The sequence below is a fragment of the Balaenoptera acutorostrata genome, chromosome X (assembly GCF_949987535.1).
Source record: "Balaenoptera acutorostrata chromosome X, mBalAcu1.1, whole genome shotgun sequence".
In the NCBI taxonomy this organism is placed as follows: domain Eukaryota; kingdom Metazoa; phylum Chordata; class Mammalia; order Artiodactyla; family Balaenopteridae; genus Balaenoptera; species Balaenoptera acutorostrata.
Genome location: NC_080085.1, coordinates 11,141,605 through 11,164,441, shown reverse-complemented (window position 1 = coordinate 11,164,441; position 22,837 = coordinate 11,141,605). Strand labels below are relative to the sequence as shown.

At 45.3% G+C, this 22,837-nt stretch overlaps 1 protein-coding gene across 1 annotated transcript in view; it reads left to right on the top strand.

Annotated features, from left to right (window-relative positions):
- The window catches only part of GPM6B (glycoprotein M6B), a 152,504-nt gene that overhangs the window by 86,521 nt on the left and 43,146 nt on the right, over positions 1-22,837 (top strand). The window lies entirely within an intron of this gene.

Below are 22,837 nucleotides of genomic sequence, written 5' to 3'. Positions count from 1 at the left end.
TATCTTTTTGAATTATGGTTTTCTCAGGGTATGTGCCCAGGAGTGGGATTGCTGGGTCGTATGGTAGTTCTATTTTTAGTTTTTTAAGGAACCTCCATACTGTTCTCCGTAGTGGCCGTTGTTTGTCTGAATATTTGTCAGTGTTGTGGGTTTTTAAAAAAATATTTATTGTGTGCCTACTACGTACCAGGCACCGAGTGAGGACCCGGGGGAGGGGGGGCCACCCGGAAGTTTCAGACTTGGCACCAGCCCCCAGAGTCCTGGGCCAGGCCGGGAGATCACGCTTAAAGCATTAGCATAGCCCACGGTGGGAGAGGAAGTGCCGGGGCTTCAGAGAGCAGGGCAGCTCAGGTCACTGGGGGTCACAGAGGAGGACACCAGGGCCGAGCCTGCGGTGGTGTCCTCCAGAAGGAGGTATTTCCCATAAACTCATTAGCTCTGATGGAGCAAATGTCTTTAAAAACTTTTAAACCAACTCTGACCTGCTTTCTGAAGCTCTCATTTTGAAGTCTACCTTGGCACTTTTCTCATTCGTGGATCGTGCTTTTAGTGCTGTCTCTCAACACACATCACCAAACCCCAAATCATGCAGATTTTCTCCTGTATTTTCCTCTACGAGTTTTACAGTTTTACATTTTGGCCTATGATTCATTTTGAGTTAATTTTTTTTTTTAAGGTGTGTGTCTAAGCTCACGTTTTGGCCTATGGACATCCGATTATTCCAGCACCATTTGTTGAAAAGAATAGCCTTTCTCAGTCAAGTTACCTTTGGCAGAAGTCAGTTGACTGTATATGTGCGGGTCTATTTCTGGGCTCTCTGTTCTGTTCCACTGACCTATGTGTTTGCCCTTTTGTCAAAAGCATGTTGCCTTGATTGATGTCGCTTTATAGTAAGTCTTGAAATAGGGTACTGCGAGTCCTCTGACTTCGTTCTTCTTTTTCAGAATGATTCTGGCTGTCCCCGTTTCTTTGCCTTTCCGTAAGAACTCTAGAATCTGCTCGCTTATAGCCACCAAAAGGCTTGCCAGGATTTTGACTTGACTGCATTGGGTCTACAGATTCCGATTACAGAGAATTAAGCTATTGTTTTGAACACTGGTTTTTAAGTCGGGCTTGAAGGCCTGGTATTAGGAAAGGCCCAAACTGAGAAACCCTCCAGGCCAGAGAAGCATCAGTTAACAGAGAAAAAGGGGCTGGGGCCTGTGCTGTACATGAGAAAGCAAGGTGGAGGTGGGAGCCGAGGGTTTGGGGGGTCCAGTTAGAGAAAACAGAGAGACAGGCTGACTCAGGATCAGTGACCGGGGACTGGATCGCGTGCTCACAGACGCACTTTGGTCCCAGAGTGAGGGACGCAGACCTGGAGGCAGGAGCAATGTTTAGGCATCTGATAAAGGCCGGAGACTTACCATAGCTCTGTGGGGCATGGTTGGGAGGCGAAGCAGATGGCCCCCGATGTCATTCTTGGCAGGAGGGCCGCCCCATGAGCCAGGCTTAGCCCAAGCTGGCACCTAGCTCCATCCTGACCCTGGGGAGAGCTCTAACGCTCCGAGTCTCCCCGGGGTGGTGGGGGGGGACCTTGAAAACCACCCACCTGGCCCTAGGGAAGGAAGTGGACTTTGCGGGAGGAAGGGAGTCATTTCAAGTTATCCCTGATGGTGCTGGGTTACTATTAAAGGGCAAAGAATTCATTCTGAGCCAGAGAAATCTTCATTTCTCCCGCCTCGAGTTGAGACGAGACGCTGTCTTTCGGAGAATTACTGTGTAGTGGCACGGAACACTCATCATTTCTTTTGCCGGCCGCTTAGAGATTTGCTAGATTGATGTTTTTATGACCTTTCAAACGTTCCAGTCTGGTTGGCCGCAGCGCCTGTTGCAGCTTTAAGAGTCTCCGTTCGCCAAGACAAAGGTGACGGGGACAGCCTCCGAGGTCGGGTGACGTGAAGCGATGGGCCTCGTCGGAGCATCCACAATGCCTTTCAGTCTTTTTTCTTCTTTTTATTAGTGGTGATTGGAAACGTATAAATAAACATGGCAAGGGTGTCCCCTTGGAGGATTCCCCCTTAATTAAGTATTTACAATAACCAGATCTCTTCATGGCGTCAATTTCTCTGGGAGAAAGGGAGATGTCACGCTCCATAGCCAGCTTGGAGGACGAATTTTGGGATAATTATTATTTTTTAATCAAAGAGTTTAATTGTAATTTAGTAAGAGGGCAGATGCGGATTACTCAGTGGCCCAGTAAATATTTTATAATAAGTTTTGAGGCCCTCGGAGAAGAGGCACCTCGTTACATTCAGATACTGTTGCTAAGAACAGCGTGGCTTTTCCCCTCCTCCCCTCTCTCCGCTGCTTTTAAAAAGCAGCAGCTTAAAAGCCTCTATTGTGTGGAGGGGAGAAATATGCTAATTTGAGGCATACTTCCCCTCGGAGTCTTTTTTGAGCCTGTCATAGGTGAGATATGACTGATGATAAAGAGAGGGGGAGGTGGCAGGGCTCTTATTGTGCCCAGAGAAAGGGGCTGAAGCCGGCGGCAGCCACTCCAGGCACCCTGACGCCCCTGGGGTGTGCGGGCCCCCGAGCTGAGTGGGTCCCAGTGGGCTCACTGGCCCGCCGCCCCGCCTCCCAGGGAGGAGGTGTGCTGAAAATTATGAAATGCAAGGGACTGGGGGGAAGGGGGAACCTTCCACCTCCTAGACACACCGTAGCCAAGAGAAAAAAAAAAAAAATCAGTGTTTTGAAATGGCAGCAAAAACTTTATTATGCCAAGGCTCTGATGGAAGCGTGATCTAGATACTTGGGCTCTCGTAGCCCGTCTGCACGGTGTAATACCATTTGGGTCGTGTTCATTTTTGTCGAGTCTTCACTTACTCGGCTCTCCCCTTGGATCACTAGTTGTGTGGCTCAAGTTCGAGGCATTGAACTTTGATTTTTTTACGTGGCAAAGTGAGCCGGGATCTCTGTACAATGAGATGACGGTATCCGGATGTGCAATGGCTCCTTCCACAAAAGGAAAAACATTTTCCTTTTACTCCGACTGGCTGATTTTTAGGCAGGGAAGTGCATTGGTTTAATTCCTTGTGGACACATTTTAGCGCAGTTCGTTTTTTAAACGTGTGAATTTTATAACTGAAGAATAACACAGGCGTTACCAAACAGCCATTGGGTTGCAAACGTGCTTCCAGATTGAAATTTCACATGACTCATTGGAGGCAGTTCATATACTTGTCATTTATACCTGTAGTGTATTCCATCCATATAGTCCTATGGTTTTATACCGCCGTTCGAAGCCAGAAAATGAGTGTTAATTGGATTCTAGGTTTGCTTTGAGTGCTTAGTAGATATGGGTGGTTGTATGCTTTAGGTGGGAAACGAATATATAGGATGTCCTTATTGCAGTGGTCTCGAAATGTACTTTTTTTTTTTAAATTAAGCATTGTGTCTTTGTTTCTCTTCCTCATAAAGTCTGAAAAGCTAAAACATGAGAAATCTGCGTTGTAAAAATGGGAAGTTACAGCCACGGAGCTTCATTGGATAGAAACTAGAGTTGGAATTCATTCATTCACCCCTACAAAGAAGTAGCTCACGTACCTGGATGCACGCACGTATTAAATTAACGAGACTGTACATTTGCTTCCTCCTTAAATTAAGGTGGGGAGCTTCCGTTTCGTGGGTTCTGTTCGCTGGTCTGGTGAGCATGCTTTAGCATTAACATCACAGCCTATAAACAGCTTCCATTAATCTTTTTTTCTGATTAAAGTCATAGTAGGCTAAGGCTCTCATAGTGAAGAAGCAGATCAGCCACCTTTTTTAGTGACTTTTACTGGTCACAAGTCCAAGACTTGTCTCATTCAAACGCGCACAGATCACAAAGCAATGGTTTAACATGTTTCCTTCGTACATTTTTTTAACCTCAACAGGTCGCATAAGATCAGTGTTTAAGAGCCACGTTATTCTGAGTACCATCTTGCATGCGCTCCCGAGTCAGCTTTGGCACGCCTGTGAGCTGCGGCACGATTCGCATCCCCAGGAGCGGAAGCTAGGATGCGTCTTGCTGAGCATTTTTCACAACTAGCAGTGATCATGAGCTTAGCCAGTTCACTATAAGCATGTAAAGGTTGAATGAAACTGAGAGCTAAGCAAACCCTGAAAGCCAGACTTTTTGCCCCTGATTTGAAACTCGGTGATGCACGGAGCCCTTGTCGAGTTCTCGGTGGTTCTGGCGGCCTGTAGATCGTGGAGCTACGACACGGGAAAAGTGTCATATGATGACGGCTTTTAAAAAGGCACGTGTAGGAGTCCAGCGGTTAAGACTCCGCGCTTCCAATGCAGGGGGCCCAGGTTCGATCCCTGGTGGGGGAGCTAGATCCCACATGCATGCCGCAACTAAGAGTCAGCATGCGGCAACTAAGAAGCCCACGTGCTACAACTAAAAAAGTCCCTGAGTGCAGCAACTAAGGCCTGGCACAGCCTAAATAAATAAATAGGCAGGCACGTGTAAACAATTAGCTTCAATCTAAAGTAACTATATTTAACACTTAATATTGTAGCCAGGAACTGTTCTCACCACTTGGCTGCATTCTCTTTCGTCTTCCCAGTCCCTTTAAGGCGGGTACAGGCTGGGGCTAGCTCTACAGGTGAGGATCTGAGACCCAGAGGAGTTGAGTAACTTGCTTCCCAGGTCGAGGTGGAGAAACCCTTCAACTCCTAGTTTTTACGGTGGGGTCTAGGACTCCCAAAGAAACTCTGTGAAATTCCTAAAGGGGGGAAAACCCCTGCTCCTTACCCCTCAGGTACCCAATCAGATGGTGTTTCTTCTACGAAGCCTTCCTTGCCACCCATGCCCCCAACCCACCAAGATCAGCATCCTTGCCCCGGGGCTCCGCTGCACCCTCCCGTAGCTTGTGGGCTGTGTGAGTTTGGGGTGGCCAAGGACCAGATACCTCTTGGTGGCCAGCAACGTTCATAACAGTTGCCCTGGACCAGATGCTGGGCCTGCGCCGGGGAATGAATCAGTCGTGGAGCCTACGCCCAGGTAGATGCCCTGTGATTCCAGCTGCCATGACAGCGCCCCCTCAAGAGTGGAGGGGGCGGGTAGGTAAAAATTTGCTGAATCCGAAGTGAATGTGCGTCCCTCAGAAGTGAATGTGTGTCCCTCTACTCCCAAGAGCTTCCTTGCTCCTTGAATGAGAAGCCACAGTGCCTGGCATAATCCCAGGCGCGTGATAAATGTGTGCTAAGTGAACAGATGAGTTACTGGGTTAAAAGTTTTAGAATTGGTTTTAGGTGTTGTTAACACTAAATTGCAGGTATTTAAACAGGAAAGAATGGGCCATCCTCACCTTCTGTGTATTTCCCACTGTGAGCCTTAATATGTTTTTAATGGAGAAATAACGAGATGTCTGGATTTTTGATGAGTGAGGAAGAGGAGGGCAAAGAAGGGAATGGAAATGTTCTGGCTGCAAAGTTCAAAAGTTCCCACTTCAGGCAAAGGTTTACTGCTTTTTATTCACAATGATAAAAAAAATAATCATTTTTAGTGATAATAATTTAAGCTGTGAAATCATTTTTGTTTTTACCCGCACTGAATGTATGAAAACAAGCATGGGGTTAAAGAGTTTGAAATCCATATCTCATTTCCTTTGAATACTTCCACTGGGATTAGCAGTAATTAGTGAAAAATAATCAAATTACTTTTATTTTATTTTTACGTCTTTATTGGAGTACAATTGCTTTACAATGTTGTGTTAGTTTCTACTGTATAACAAAGTGAATCTCAAATTACTTTTTTTTTTTAATTTTATTTATTTATTTATTTATTATTTATGGCTGTGTTGGGTCTTCATTTCTGTGCGAGGGCTTTCTCTAGTTGCGGCAAGTGGGGGCCACTCTTCATCGCGGTGCGCGGGCCTCTCACTATCGCAGCCTCTCTTGTTGCGGAGCACAGGCTCCAGACGTGCAGGCTCAGTAGTTGTGGCACACGGGCCTAGTTGCTCCGCGGCATGTGGGATCTTCCCAGACCAGGGCTCGAACCCGTGTCCCCTGCATTGGCAGGCAGATTCTCAACCACTGCGCCACCAGGGAAGCCCCTCAAATTACTTTTTTAAAAAGAGTAAATACACTGGCTAATTAACATATTGACTGATCAACTCCTTGGCACAAACGTGACAAATTACCTGTCACTTTTACCTGTGAAACTGACAGAGCAGCAGAAGTCACACAGCCAATCCCGCAAATAAGATTTTTGACATTTTAAGCAAGCTAATTATCAGGATGACCAAATAGAACTAAAAATGTTGAAATTTTCTAAATACATTTCAGTTTCACAGTGCCATGTTCAATTTATCCTCTATATGCAAACGCCTAGGACCAGGCACTTAAAAAAAACAAAACAAAACTGCAAACTCATATTTCGTTTGGGGATTTAAAGAATTAGCTGAAATCAAGAATGTGTTTATTTTTCTGCTGTTGCAAACATTAGTGGGCATTTCTCCTTTGGCAATTTAACAACAAGAGCTTGGATTCTTTTTAATGCTTTCTCATTTTAAGTGCTTTAGCAGCATTTCGTGTTCCCTTGAAGCATCCATTCTCAGCTGGGGAACATGTCACACTCGTGTGCTCCAATTATTGGTGAGAAGTTCCAATTTGTTATTAATGGTCAAGCAGGGAGATGTCCACTGATTTCCTTTTTCTTTTTATAAATGTATCATCTATTCTTGTCATATACCGCCGTCACTCCCTTGCACTTTGATCTGCTTTCCTGAGTGGGATCTCAGCTTGGGAGCTGGGAATTACCCAGAATCCTCCGAGAGTGGGTAGAGCAGGTGACCATTATCCATCCATTACGCTCTGGCCGGGGCTGCTTGACAAGCTCCATCCTGGAGCTTTACTGCCTTCGTGCAAAAGCATTTCAAACCCCACTCCAGTCTTGCCTATTCATCATAACAGTTACTTTTTATTGAGTATTCCTAGCTCTTGTGCAAAGCCCACGGCATGCATTAGATACTTAATCCAATGGTATGGTGTATCAGTGGCTTTTCATTACAAAGATAAATTGACATTAACAGCATTGATTGCCAAAGATTTATGTTGTCTCCTCTCTTATACTCTGTCTTGGCCCAATACGATTTACTCTTAAAAGGTATCTTGTAAGATACATGAACGTGTTTTTGCAAAGGTATAATGTATATTTTAGGAAGAATTATCTCTGTCTAGTGTGTGCATTGCAGATCTGGCATTTGGGCCTCATCCTAACAGAATATTTACTTGGATAACTGAGCGTCACGCGAAAACAAGATGTTTGGCTCTGAGTCAAGAGACCTGAGTCTTTAGTCCTGTCTTTCCTGATTGCACACTGGAAAAGGGAGAGAAGAGCTACACGGTTTTAAAATTTTCCTCCTGCTTTAGAATTCTGTGTGCGCGTAATGTTTATTTTGAGCAGGGCCAGAAAATTAGGCAAGAATTGAACAAAATTGTTCACTGTACAGTGAATTCTCCTTGTAGTTTCTGTAAAGAAATTCTAGGTTGTTTGACTCCTGTGCCGCCTTCTTAAGTGCCTTGGTGGTAAAAGGAGGGTAAGTGGCCTGCTCTCTCAGGGCCCTTGGTGACATTGCCGTGTCCACGGCCCAGACCAAGGACAAAGCCCAATGGCATAGCCCTGGAAACCTTCCTCTCTGAATTGACATCCATCATTCAGTAACCACTTTGAACGAAAGCACATTAGCCCATTCTGATTCCGCTTGAGTGTATGATTAAGTGACCTTAAATTTTGTTGATTGAAAGTGCAGAATGAGCGCAGGGTTTTAAAGCGTGCTGGCGTGTTGCCAGCCTTCCACTATCTTACCCCCCCAAATACAGGAAGGGTTTTATCAAGTGGCTCATGAGGTCAGCGTAGAAGATGACAGTCACCTGCCCTAGTCTTCCTAGCTTAAAGAAAATAGGTTCCTTTTAGCAGTACAGAATGCCATTGGTGTAAAAATAATGAAGCCACCATTCAGAAGAAACCCTTAACTGCCCGACCCGTCTGAAGTGGTGAATTCTGTCGGTGGGTACTTGTCGTCTGCTGGGCGAATCTCAGCATCATCCACAGACTTTTCAGAAGTGCTGGGTGTCAGCTCGGAAGGAAGCAAAGGTAACGGGCTCTGGGAAACTGACACATGACTCCAAATGGTGCTGTTGGGGCGACAAGGATGCTGATTGGTTGAATGAATAAAGTTGAAGATGCAGGAACAGAGTTTGACTAAAATTGATTCGTAAAATGTTCATGGGAGAAAGCAGGTTTTTTCCTAATTTACTGTTGTTTAAACATGTTAAATCCACAAATTAAGTATTTAAATAAAAAAAGAAAGGTTCATTTGGTATTACTCGTTCCTCTAGGCCGGCTTCTAGAAATCACAGTTTTCCTGTTAAGAGTGTTCCTGAGTCATCTCTTGAAAAAATCTCGTGATTTTTCGGTGATCAGAGAGAATTCTATTTTGTCTGCCTTCAAAATTTAGTTCAGTTTTTGTCTGAATTTCCAGCGTCTCTCTGGTTTCACGGTGATTATCTCTAGCAGGCGTGCGGCCACCCCCTTTCAGGATCCTGCTGTACATTGTTGGGGATTGGAGACAAACCTTTACGTTCCAGCAAAATTGTCAGCTTTCCCATTTAGTCACGGTGAACACAACTCAAGTCACAGGGCTGGCTGTGCCTACCTTCCCAGCAGGTGGTTGGCCTCATGGCCCCCATCCTTTCCTGGCGTCAGAGACCATATAGAGGTTGTTCCTCAGATTTTACCTTTTCCTCTGAGATGCTCTGAGTCTGTAGATTCCCCAGTAAGAAGTCATCGCATGTGATTTAATGACGTCAAGCAGTATTGATAGATTTCAGTGAGATCGCTAAGATGTACTCTGTGTGGGCTGCCTTTTCTCTGCTCTAGGATATTTTATGTCTGACCTGGCAGGGATGGTTATTTCAAGTTGTCCCAATGGTTTCCAACTTGCAAAGCCCATGAATTATTTTAGTGCAGTAAAGGGCCTTAAATGACTTCATCCCACTTCTCCTCATTTCTGTCTCAGAAAAGAAACAGAAGAGGCACTTGAATAAAATATTGCATTTGAATAAATGTGAATATAAAGTATGTGGTTTTTTTGTCTCTTTTAGTGTAGGTTCTCAGCAGCAGTAGACTAAATGACATAGCTCACTTTTTTTTTTTTTAATTTTTAACCTTTTTTAATAGGTCACATTCTTATCTACTTAAAATCATTTTTTTAAACATCTTTATTGTAGTATAATTGCTTTACAATGGTGTGTCAGCTTCTGCTCTATAACAAAGTGAATCAGCTGTACATATACATATGTTCCCATATCTCTTCCCTCCTGCGTCTCCCTCCCTCCCACCCTCCCTATCCCACCCCTCTAGGTGGTCACAAAGCACCGAGCTGATCTCCCTGTGCTATGCGGCTGCTTCCCACTAGCTATTTGTTTTACGTTTGGTAGTGTATATATGTCCATGCCACTCTCTCACTTTGTCCCAGCTTACCCTTCCCCCTCCCCATATCCTGAAGTCCATTCTCTAGTAGGTCTGTGTCTTTATTCCCATCTTGCCCCTAGGTTCTTCATGACCATTTTTTTTTCTTAGATTCCATATATATGTGTTCATAGCTCACATTTTTGTGCAATTCATATTTTATACCAACCCTGGACCACCCAGCCGCTGGTCCATCAAGGCACTGATTTTTTTGTGGACTTTAATCTGAGGGCTCTTGAATTATGTATCTACGAATCCTGGGTGTTTCCCTGAACTAGTAAGAATAGGCATTCTAACATCAGGAAGTAAATTTCGCATACTCTGTCAGACTAGGTATTGGTAAATCGGAAATATTCTGTCAGGCTAACATGTTGGATAATCATACTCTTCAGTAAATCAGTGGCTTTGGTGTGTTTATCAGAATCACTCGGTGTGAGACTGCCGGTCTGGAATGTTCACTCTCCTTCATCTGAGTAGCTGGTTTCAGGAAGGTCACGTTGACAGTAGGAGCGGAAGGTGACAACGATGTGCTCGACCGGATTACCTCAACCCACACCGGCAGTTCGAGGGCTGGCAAATACCATAGTCCTCCCATCCTAGCCTTTCAGTAGCCTAGTTCTTAATTATATAAAGTAAGCAAATGTATGTTTCAGCTGTACTAAAAATTATAATCCCTGATCCATGAAGAGATCTTAACCAATCTTCAATTAAAACTTTCTACCACATTTCTGTTTGGAAAAACCCCAAACATTAGAACATGACCTTCAATGTTTGTATATTCTATTGGAAAGCACTAAGTTTATTTTTTATTTTTTTGGCTGCATTGGGTCTTTGTTGCTGCGCAGGCTTTCTCTAGTTGCGGCGAGCAGGGGCTACTCTTCATTGTGGTGTGCAGGCTTCTCATTGAAGTGGCTTCTCTTGTTGCGGAGCATGGGCTCTAGGTGCGTGGGCTTCAGTAGTTGTGGCGCACGGGCTCAGTAGTTGTGGCTCACAGGCTCTAGAGCGCAGGCTCAGTAGTTGTGGCGCAGGGGCTTAGTTGCTCCGCGGCATGTGGAATCTTCCTGGACCAGGGCTCAAACCCGTGTCCCCTGCATTGGCAGGCAGATTCTTAACCACTGCGCCACCAGGGAAGCCCCAGCACTAAGTTTTATCCATTTTGCTTCTCAAACACATTTCCAAGTGGTTAACAGGGTCTAGATTTTATTATAAAATATTTTTGTAATGGTTTTACTGGTTTCCTTTTTCTTTGTGCTGTCAGCAGTATGAAGATAAGTTTCGTGTAACTGCTTTGAGAGGCTACAGGACACAGGTTAGTCAGAGCAAAGCTGAGAAAAACTGAATTGCACCACATACTTCCAAAGAAAGAGTCGTTGGCATCTGGCTCCAGAGGATGCCGGGAGCCCAGTGGAATCCATCGCAGGGTGTTGACGCGTCCGTTAGAGCAGGTGAAAAGTGACTCGACCTGCACAGTAAGAGAATGACTTAGGTCAGTAGGCAGAGTGATGGAGGTGAGAGTTGCAGGGCTCCTTACCTGATGTCTTTTGTTTCTTATAACCACGCTGCCAAACTGGTCACTTCAGGCTCGGTGGACGTTCGAGCCAGGACAGGCTTCGCAGAGCATCTTGTCCAGTCTTCTTATAGATGAGGAAACGGAGGCTCAGGCGTGCGTTGTCCAAGTCACCATGACCGGCAAGGGACAGAGCCAGTGCTCACTCAGTGGTAGGCAGCACATCCTCACCTTGTACTCAGGTCAACTCTTCCCATGCCTCGCCTTCCTCAGCTGGGGATGTACGGAGCCCTGTGTTTTTGGCCATCCTGAGTGAGTCTTTGGTGGTGACCCAGGTTCTCTGAGTTGACGCACCTTATCACCTAGACGCTGTCGTGGCTGCCTGACTCTTGAGTTCCCAGGTTTGGCATCCGATGGCCTGAGTCAGTGCTCAGCTCGGCCTCTGACCAGCTTGGCCAAGTCCCTTTGGCTCCCTGTGGTCTTGGTTCCTTTGTCCAGGCAAGGGGGGTGGTTATACCTGCCTCTCAATGCCCTCATGAAGGCCAGAATGAAAGAGCATGGGTTAAAGTTCCTGCAGCAGTGTTGGTACACAGGAGACCCTCATTCCTTGAGTTCTGGCCTCTCTCTACCCTGCCTGAGCTACTGTCACATCTCCAGTGGCGTGGGGAGGGGGGTGTGGTGGGCCCCCTGGACACGGCCCTGAGCATGCTCCGTGGCTTCCACATCTAGCCAGCTCTTTCGCTGTAGCTCTTATAGGGAACTGGCCAGGTGTCCCTGGTAGCTGGCGCTTACAGTCTTTGTATGATGACTTGGTGATCATTGCAGAGGAGCGTATACAAAGATTGGGAAAATATCGCCCACTCCTGGGGCTGTTCCTTCTTTCCATTGCCCGGACCAATATAAAGTGGGCACTGTTGGAGGTGGGCCCGGAGGGGTTTGGTTCCCCAAGATGGACGTGGGAGTCTATATGTCTGCCTGATACAGCACCGTTTTTTTTCTTTAATTTTTATTTTATATTGGAGTATAGTTGATTTACCATGTTGTGTTAGTTTCAGGTGTACAGCAAAGTGATTCAGTTATACATATACATATCTATTCTTTTTCAGATTCTTTTTCCATATAGGTTATTATAGAATACTGAGTAGAGTTCCCTGTGCTATACAGTAGGTCCTTGTTGATTATCTATTTTATATACAACAATGTTTATCTGTTAATCCCAAGATCCTAATTTATCCCTCCTCCCCTCTTTCCCCTTTGGTAACCATAAGTTTGTTTTCTACGTCTGTGGGTCTGTTTCTGTTTTGTAAATAAGTTCGTTATTGTAAATAAGTGTACTGTTTTTTAGACTCCACATATAAGTGATATCATATGGCATTTATCTCTCTCTGTCTGACTTAGTATGATAATCTCTAAGTCCATTTGTGTTGCTGCAAATGGCATTATTTCATTCTTTTTTATGGCTGAGTAATATTCTGTTGTATATATGTGCACATCTTCTTTATCCATTCCTCTGTCAATGGACATCTAGGTTGCTTCCATGTCTTGGCTATTGTAAATAGTGCTGCAGTGAACATTGGGGTGCGTGTGTATTTTCGAATTAGGGTTTTCTCCAGGTATATGCTCAGGAGTGGGATTGTGATCCAACACCTTTACCCAGCAGCCCAACAGATAGAAACCCATTCATCCCCACATGGACTCCATTTCAGGGAGAGGTGACAGCGACTCCTGCATGTTGAGGGCGAGGAGCCAGCCCAAGTAGCCCCTGGACAAGAATAAGATCTCCTTAATGCCCCTGGAGTTCTCAGGTTTAAAGGGCCCCCATCCTCTTTCTCCCTGCCCTGACAGGCTCATCCCATAATTTGCCAGCTTCTGTTGAGAATTTTCAAAGCCCAGATGTCTTGTGATTTAACCTTGAGTTTGAAAATGTCTGGCTTCCTTCCCACGTGTGTGGGGAGGCAGGTAAAGGCAGGTTAAGTGTCTTTCCAATGGAAATAGCTGCCATTCGAAGAGGTTGCATTTATAACAGAGAGAGGGATGGTTCGAAGGGAAGAATGGGAGGAAGAGGAAATAGGTAGATTTAACCAAGGAGGCGCCCTAAAGGAGGTGGGCTTTGGGCTGTGCCTTCCAGGAAAAGGAGGAGAGCTGGGGAGACAACGTGAGTTGGGGTTTTGGCAATGATGTAGAGAAAATCCCTCACAGAGCACTCCCGATTCACCCAGCTTTGAGGCTGAGCCACAAGCTCCCTCTGGGTAAGAGAATACCCTAGCCCCTGGGGTCTCCAGCTAACAGAGAAGGAATTGCTCCAAAGACATGAGTGGGATCCCAGTAGCCACAGTTCAACAGCTAACAGGGGGGCTCGGAAGACCCGCCTTTGTTCACGTTGGCTGGTCCACGCTCGGTGAATGAGTTAATTGGGAACCCTCCAGGGGGAGCCACTGATGGTGCGCCACTCTTAATGAGGAGGCTCAGCTCCCCACGGCATGTGATAATTTTTCAGGAAGCACATTGTCAGTAGATCAGCTGCCTTGTCTCCTGATGTCTGCCTTGCGTACACAGGAAGAAGGAGAAACTTGCCCTTTTTTTTTTTTTTTTTTCTCATCAAAACCAGTTTAAAACCCCATCATCTGGTCCTTGTCTGTGTTTTGGCTTTCAGTGTGGTTCAAGCGTGTTGGGGTCCACTTCTCCCTGGTGTGATGGGAACCACAGTGAGGGTATTGTTTATCGCCCTCGCTCTGCCTCTGGTTTCTGATTTCCTGAAGACTCAGCCCTGCTCAGGACCCCAAGCGATCTGCACTCAGAGCAAGCTGTTTCTCTTACTGTGACCAAAACTGTCATAGCTTCCCATCATTACGGGTGACATCATGGAAGAACGGGCTGATGTTCCCTCCCTCTAGGGCTGTGATGTGAACTAAATCAAGTAACAGTGGGCCCCTCCCATTGCCTTACAGGTCGCCCTTTAACCTCCCTGCCACCACCATCATCTCTTTGAAGATGACATTCCTTAAATCTTAGAGAAACTTTTCCTTTTCCCGCCGTTTCCTCTCTCCTCACTCCTACGTCAGAGGGAGATATGTTCCACCCTCCTACCCACAGCTGGCCCTCCGCCTCTCCTGTGATCTCGATCTGTCATGTCTCCACCTTCACTTGATTCTCCTTAAATCTCTTTCAACCCCTGCCTTCTTTTCAGCCTAAAGCCTTTGGGGATTCTCTTCCTCACTGTGTTTCTCCCCCTTCATCTGCCTGATCTTTCTCTTGCCTTCCCCTCACTAGCACATTTCTTTAGAAAGGAGGCTGCCCCCGCTTTCTCTTCTTCACTTCCCAGTCCTTCAGTAGCTCCTCTGTAAATCGGTTTCCATTCTAATCATTCTAGGGATGCTGGTAAAGAAATGGAAATTTTCCATGTCAGGGGCCTTTCCGAGTCCTCACCCTCTGGCTACCTTGACTGTGGACCACCTCCTCCTTCTCAGAATCCCCTCCTCCAACATCCTGTGCATCCTTGGAGGAGAGTAGTCCTTCCACTAGAAACCCCCGAATAGGGTGGTGCCCCCAAGGCTTTCTCCTCTGTACCGTCTCCCTTGGCATCTCACCCATTCCCACGAGGGTAATTGGTTCCTCTCTGCCGATAATGCTCCAGTCTTCATTTCCAAACTCGGCCCTGGTAGCCCTTCTCCCTGACTCTCCTCACCCACTGCAGGTTGAATTGTGTCCCCCAGAAAAATATGTTGAAGCCCTAGCCCCTGGTACCTTGAATGTACCCTTATTGGAAATAGGGTCTTTGTCAATGTCATCAAATTAAGATGAGGTCATACTCAATTAGGGTGGGCCCTACTTCACTATGACTGGTGTCCTTGTAAGAAGAGACACAGACACACAGGGCAGATGCCGTGTGATGGCCAAGGCAGAGGTCGGAATGCTGTACCTGTATGTAAGACAAAGATCACCAGTAACCACCAGAAGCTAGAAGAGGTGAGGAAGGATGCTCCCCTAGAGCCTTCTGAGGGAGCACAGCCCTGCCGACATCTTGACTTTGGACTTCTAGCCTCCAGAACTGGGACAGAATCAATTCTGTTGCCGATAGGCACCCGGTTTGTAGTACGTTGTTATGGCAGCCCTAGGTGACTAATACATCACCTGGTCTCCCCATGTGTTCCCTGTGGCACTCACCATCCTTTTAGGGATCCAAGCGGAAGTCTTGGAATCAAGCCGGAATCCCCTCCCCCTCACCTTGATGACTGGTTTTCCATTTCTACCTCGACTAGGTATAGCATCTCCACCTCTTCTCCAATCAAGTGCGGTCGCCCTGACTCTGGCCTCTCTGATCTCCTATCCATCCATCACCCAGCCCTTTGTATAATTGTCACAAAACAGTTCTGATTATGTCACTGTCATTGTAGGACACATTTTGTGTGTCCCCACTGCCCATAGCAGTTGACTGCATCTTGGAATTACCCGGGGAGATCTTAAAGCTCTTGTGGCCACTACACGCCTCTATCAGACCAGGATCTCTGGGGATGAAGCCAAGGCCTCAGTATTTTCAAAGCTTCCTGAATGATTCCAGTGTGCAGCCAGGCCTGAGAACCATTGGCTGATAGGCTATCACAACAGCCAGAGGAAACTTAGGGCAGAAAAGATAGATTTAAAGCAGTGCTTCTCACCTGGGGGTGATTGTGCCCTGCAGGAGACATTTGGCAATGTCTGGAGATGTTTTTGGTTGTCAAGACTAGGGTGTCGTTGCTGGCGTCTAGTGAGTAGAGGCCAGGGAGGCTGTTCCACGTCCTATAATGTCCAGGACGGCCCCAGAATCATCCAGAAATTACCCAGCCCCAGATGTCACTGGTGCTGAGGTTCAGCAACCCTGATTTCAGAGGTGGGAAAGAAGCAGCAATGCTGATCTTGACTTTGGGACAGACGGCTGTGGGCTTCACCACCCGTGCTGCTCGCCCATTTGTCAGCCCGGTCCACGGAACCGTCTCATGCCACACCTGTTCCCATCGTGTGAAGCCTGAGCCTGCTCCCGCCAAAGATATCCTCTCGCTCTCCTTTTGAGAATGAGGTATAGTGGCATCTTTGCCAAAAGAGAGAGGCTCATTACCTCTCAGATTGCCTTTGCCAGACTCAACAGTCACTGTTTCGGCAGCTCCTAATGGGGACACTGCCTGTCGTTCCATAAACAGCTGATGAGGTTGAGAAGAGATTGGCTAACGGGCCTCCCATGTGCGCACTGTTATCGATAACCCTGGCCTGCCTGGGAACCGCCTCTACCATTAAAGAGAAACTCTTATGATGATGGCTGATACTTCTAGAGCTTTACAATTGAGAAGAGTTTTCATATAGTACCTCATCCAATTTGACTTGTCATTTCAGCTCTTACCTTTATGCGGTGTCATAAAGGTGATGCCTTCCACAAATGCAGTCTCAGCTCCTTCCTCTGGAGGGAAGTGAAGGGGCTTGAGGAGTTGGGAGGGCGCGCTGGCTCACTGGGAGGGAGGGAGCATTTAAAACCAGGAGGAAGGAGATGATCCAGAAAGAAAACCGTCAGTGCCAAGAGTGGAAAACGAGGTGAAGGGAAAGGAGATGAAGGAGGCCCTGTCCTTGGGTACTGAGTGGGAGGCTGGACATGGGGAAAAAAATGTTTCACGGAATGTGACAATTTCAGAGGAATTGCAGTTGACCCTTTGAGCAACATAGGTGTGAACTGAGCGGGTCCACTTATATGTGGACTTTTTTCACAAAATACATATTATACGATCCGAGGTTGGTTGAATCCAAAGATTTGGAGCGGCGTATACAGAAGGCCGACTATAAAGTTATATGTGGATTTTCAACTGCTCAGGGTTGGCGCCCCTAACCCCCATGCTGTTCAAGGGTCAACTGTGGTTTGAAGGAGTATGGAAACCTCCTTTCTTAGTGATTAATGAATGACTCCCCACTGAGGAGTCATTCTGTGACCAGAAGAAACCTAAAATACAGTTCTGAAAGTAGAAAGAAGTACACATTTGGCCAACTTCATTGATAGCTATGTGAGTAGGATAAGGATATGTAGGTAGATCATTGGACAACTTGATGAATTCCCAGTTGATTGAAGAATCATAGTCATATAACAGAATAGTGGCTCAGTTTCTGGTATGCCGTAGATGCTTAATGAATCTTGGTTGAATGAATGAATGAATCAACCAACCAACCAACCAGTCAACTGTCCAGGATGATGTCCATAGCAGCAGTCACAGGATTCTCTCATCTTGGTCTTGTTGTGTTCAACCCTTCCATCAATTATTTGGATCACAGGACTGTGTAAGAAACACAAAGCAAATTTACTATACTTGGAGACTGATATTGTAATTTATAATAAGAAATACATATTTGGTCTTTGTCCTATTTCTGGGACACAGCTCCTAAAACCACTGGAAGTTTCCGTGATGGAGACTGATAAAGGTGTCTTTTGTTAATGAGGTGACTTTTGGAACCTAAGGGGGGGCGGCTAGTTGTCATTGGAACCAGCCATGTGACTAGAGTTGGAACTCTCAGTCTTGCCCCCGACTCCCCTTCCTCCCTTGTCCCCCACCCCTGACCTCCAGGGAGGGGAGAGGGGCTGGAGATTGAGTTCCGCTACCAATGGCCAACCATTTAATCAATCATGCCTGCGTAATGAAGCCTCCATAAAAACCCTAAAGGACTGGGTTTGGAGAACTGCTAGGCTAGTGAACACGTGAAGATATGGGGAAAGTGGCACCTGGAGAGGGCATGGAAGCTCTGTGCCCTTTCCTCATACCTTACCCTGTGCATCTCTTCATCTGGCTGTTGATTTGTATCCTTTGATGTCCTTTTTATAATGAACCAGTAATCTAGTAAGTAAAATGTTTCGGTGGATTCTGGGAGCTGCTCTAGCAAATGAATCAAATTCAAAGAGGGGGGTCATTGGAACCTCCATCTGTATAGCTGGTCTGAAGAACAGGGAGCAACCTGGCTTTGAGATTGGGGTCTGAAGTGGGCAGGGGATGGGGCGGCAGTGTTGTGGGACAGAGCCCTTAATCTCTGGGGCCTGACACTGTGTCCTGGTAGTGTCATACTTGAGTTGAATTGTAGGACACCCTGCTGGTGTCAGAGAACTCCTTGGTGGTGTGAGGAAATCCCCCCCAACACACACACACACACGCGCGCACACACACACACACACACACACACACACACACACACACACACGTGACCAGAATGGATAGAGACAAAGTAAACCTAGGAAGATCATTAATGGAATAGATCATAGAAGAAAAATCAAAATGATCTTGACGAGTTAGATACTGGACCAGGAGAAACAGGCATAGGCACAAAGCCCTATGTACGAGATTAAAATTTCAATTGGACCACGAGAGCCTCGTATCTTGAGAGTAATGGTTGTGACCAGACTTGGGAATCTTGCTCCTGTGCCCATCATTCAACTAAAACTCTTCTTGTGGAAGTTCCAGTGGCTATTTGGTGGTAAAGGGCACTTTCTGTTTGCCCATCCTCATCTTTTTTGCTCCTCCTACAGTATTCAACACTATTTGACACTGTTAGCTTGATGCCCTTCGTGGAACCTTTTTCTCATTCCATCATCCCACTTTGGCTTTATTCCCTGGCTTTTCTGATTTTTCCTTCTCGGTCTCTTTTACCTCCCTTTCGAGTGTTTCCTTTACCTTTATATTTAAAAGTCAGTGTTCCTTAAATTCAAATCTCAGTGTCCTTGTGGTCTGTATCTCTCCCTAGTCGTTTGCTAACTGTTTGTTTAAAGTATATTTGTTGAGGACCTACTACGTGCCGGGGAGTGTTCTAGGAGCTGGTAGTACAGCAGAGGACAACGAGACAAAAATTTCTGCCCTTAAGGGGCTTATATTCTAGGGGAAGGGAGGCAAATGGGTGAGTGAATAGCTAGATCAGTGTTGGATTGTGGTTAGGGCCATAATGAACAGCCAAGCCAGGTTAAGAGACTTAGCCTGTCAGGGCTACTCTTTTAGGCAAGAGAGTCAGGGAGGGTCCCCTGGGAAGGTACGTCTGAGCAGAGCTGGACGTCTTGTATTCCCAGGGCTACCTGTACACCAAAGGCTCCCAGCTCCTCGTCTCTGGTCAGCCCCTCTCCATTGGAGCTATGTTCCCGAATGCCTCCTGGACAGCTCCCGCAGGACGTCCTGGGACCCCTGAAACAGTACACGCTCAGCTCTCGTACCACATGTCTTCCTCCTCTTTGGTTTCCCCATTGGTTCACAGCCTGACGAGCTCCTCACTCACCCAGGCTAGAGACTCCACACCGCCCCTCGCCCTTCGCCCTTCTCCTTTTCCACTCCATGCGCAGGTAACCAACCACATGTCACCCGGATCCTCCCTTCCTCCTCATGCCCTCGTTCAGACTCTCCCCTTCTCTTGCTTGTACTCCTTAAGGAGACTTCGAATGAGTTTGCCAGCCTCCAGGATTAGCGGGGTGTTCAACCTCCCTGGTTCCCAGCCTACTGGCTCAGCCATCTCCCTTCACTTCCCTCCCCCATCCAACCCCACTCCTGCCACATACACCGTATGCTCTGGCCCCTCTGGCAAGAAAATCATCTCCCCAACACTTTGACAAGACCCTTTTTCCTTTTGTATGCTTTTCACTTTTTCCGGGAATCATCTTTCCCTTCCCTACCCCTCCCTACTCTTCCCTGCCCTGCCCTGCCCTGCCCTGCCCTGCCCTGCCCTGCCCTGCCCTTACTGTTTCGCTCGCCTACCCGGCAGATTTCTAACCATGCTGAGGTAGCCAACTCTGTTCTGGGAAGCTTTTCCCAAATTCTCTTCCCCTTCCCCTTCCCCTCCTTTGCTGGGATACCATAGTGCTCGTACCAGATTGGATTCCCCTGGTTTAGAAGGGTTCTCTGTGTCCCATTAGCCCTCGGGTTACCTGGTGGAACCATGAAAAACTACCGTTCTTCTAGGCAATATCAGCATTCTTGTATGGTTCAGTCTAATATATCCAGTTTGTGTCAGTATTTGTTATTCCTGTTTTGGCTTTCAGAAGTATTCGTACCTTCAACCAGACTGCCTTAAAGCGTGGGGCTCAAAGAATAATTTTCAGCTCGGGGAGACATTTCCCATCCTATTTATTTTACATAGTCAATTTTTCTGGTCAAAAATGGATGCAGACCTTAGAAATCTTGTCAGTGTATACTCTGTTTTCTTTCTGGCTGTTAACAATTTTTCTGTCATGTTTTTTCTGATTCACACCATTTGTTATAAGCACCAGTGAGCTTTTGAGGCTGCTTAGACAGTGATACAATGGTAGCTTGTAGAACTGTCATACTCATTGTTTAATGAAAAGAAAACGATAAAGTTGTGAATAAGGCAAAAACGATGAAGAGTCTATTTATAGTTTTTCAAGGTGAAAAGAAGATCAAAGTATCAACTGGAGAATTTGTGAATATTTTGTCCAGTGGTTGTGATTTCCATGACTCATATAGAACTAGAGTTGCCCTTGAATTTAGAATGTCTTTCATATTCTGCCTGCCCACTTCCACCAACATTGTAAAACGCTATTCTTAATTAATAGCCCCCCCAAATTATTCTATTCTGCCAGTTCTATAATTGAATGATTTTGCTTTTGATTGAATGATTACACTTTTTAAATAAAACCCGGTAACGTAGCTAATCATAATTGCTCCCTTTTGTGTTGAACTGAATTTTGTTTTGGTATTAATTCTCACTTGAACTGCTGAGGGAGAACGATCCTGTCACAAAACAACAATAGGCATCTTCCTGCCTGAATGTATTTAAGCCATCTTTGCAAAAATGTTTGAAGACCATCGTGTTTGGACATATCATCAGGTTTTCCTTTGCAGGCTAGTTACATCATATCTGCATCTCTTTTTGCAAGTCTGAAATCGTAGGCTGCCGTGCTTCTCAATCCCCTCGCCGTGAGACAATAAAGTTGGCTGGGGCCGTATTTTAAGGGGATAGTTAATTGTGGGCATGGTCGCCTAGGATGACGCTTAAAGTGGAAAATGAGATGTAAAATGAAAAGAAAATATTGGAACAGGCTAAACTGGTTTTCAAAATCTTTTCTGGTTCAGCAGGGCCAGAGGTATTGAATGTAGAAGACTTTCGGGGATTATCTAAAACTAATGCATTAAAAGATCAGGTTGTTAGAGGATTTTGATTCAGGATCTTATACTTTTTTTTTTTTTTTTTAAAGTGTTGAGCAACAGACCCTCAAAACTTGGGAGAGGATTTTTTAAGAGAGGGTGGCCTCTGACTTGTCATTATGTTTGCTTCTAAGATGGGTGTCCAACGCAAACAATTAGTGGACTCTTCTGAATCAGGAGCCCTTCACCCTGTGCTTATCAGTGGTCATCCCTGTATTTGACTTGAGTTTCTAGAAGTTTTTTTTATTGAGGTATAATTGACATACAATATTATGTTAGTCTCAGGTGTGCAACATAGTGATTCAATGTTTGTATACATTGCAAAATGGTCACCACAATAAGTCGAGTTAAGGTCTGTCACCTTACAAAGTTAATACAATATTATTGACTGTATTTCCCATGCCGTACATTACATCCCCGTGACTTACTTATTGTTATAACTGAAGTTTGTACTTCTTAATCTCCTTCACCCATTTCACCCCCCCCCCCCCCCCCCGCATCCCCCTCGCCTCTGGCAGCCACCAATCTCTTCTCTGTATCTGTGAGTCTGGGTTTTGTTTATTTTGTTTGGTTTGTTTTTTAGATTCCACATATAAGTGAAATCAGGTGGTATTTCTCAGTCTGACTTATTTCACTTAGTCTCCATGGATGGACCTTGAGGGTATTATACTGAGTTTCTAGAAATCTTTTAAGTAGGGACAACGAAGGTAAGTGGGTCAAACAAATGCTTTAAAAATGGTGCAGAAATTAACGGTGCTTGGAAACATGGCTTATATCCACGATAAAAGCTTATATGCTTAGATGGGCTGGGAACATTGGTCCAATAGTATCTGGGGATGCAAGAAGACTTGTGAAAGCAGCAATCAAAATCGTTGTTACAACAGGCTTTCTGCTGAGCATTTAGAACGCTCTTGAGAACAGCCTTTTGACTCGGGGGTTCTAAGGAATAAAGTTCCATATAGAAATAACCACATCCAATAAGAAAAACCACTCTGTTTTGATTTTTCATTCTAAGGAGTCACCAAAATATTATTGATATTTTAATAATATTATTTTGGTAGCTCATTATTATTTAAAAATAAGCATATTATCATTATTTTTAAATAGGGATGGGTACTTTTGTATGAATTGGGCTTGAGCTGAAGTTTCTCTTACTATCACATACGTTAGCTATAGACCAGGAAATAGATTCTGTTGCTGAATTGCTACACTGCTGTTGTTAAATCTATGTTTGGGTCCTCTTCCTCCTTATGTACTTTTTCTTCCCTCTTTAATATGTTCAAGTCAGTGGAGCTAGCTCGCTAGAGGTTGTGTGAAAGACACATTTTTAAAAATTGAAGTATAGTTGATTTACAGTGTTGTTAGTTTCAGGTGTACAGCACAGTGATTCAGTTATACATATATATATATATCTATATATCTATTCTTTTTCAGATTCTTTTCCATTATAGGTTATTACAAGATACTGAGTATAGTTCCATGTGCTATACACTAGGGCCTTGTTGGTTATCTATTTCGTATATGGTAGTGTGTAAATGTTAATCCCAAACTCCTAATTTATCCGTCCCCTCCCCTTTCCCCTTTGGTAACCATTAGTTTGTTTTCTATATCTGTGAGTCTCCTTCTGTTTTGTAAATCATTTATTTGTATCATTTTTTAGATTCCACATGTAAGTCATACCGTATG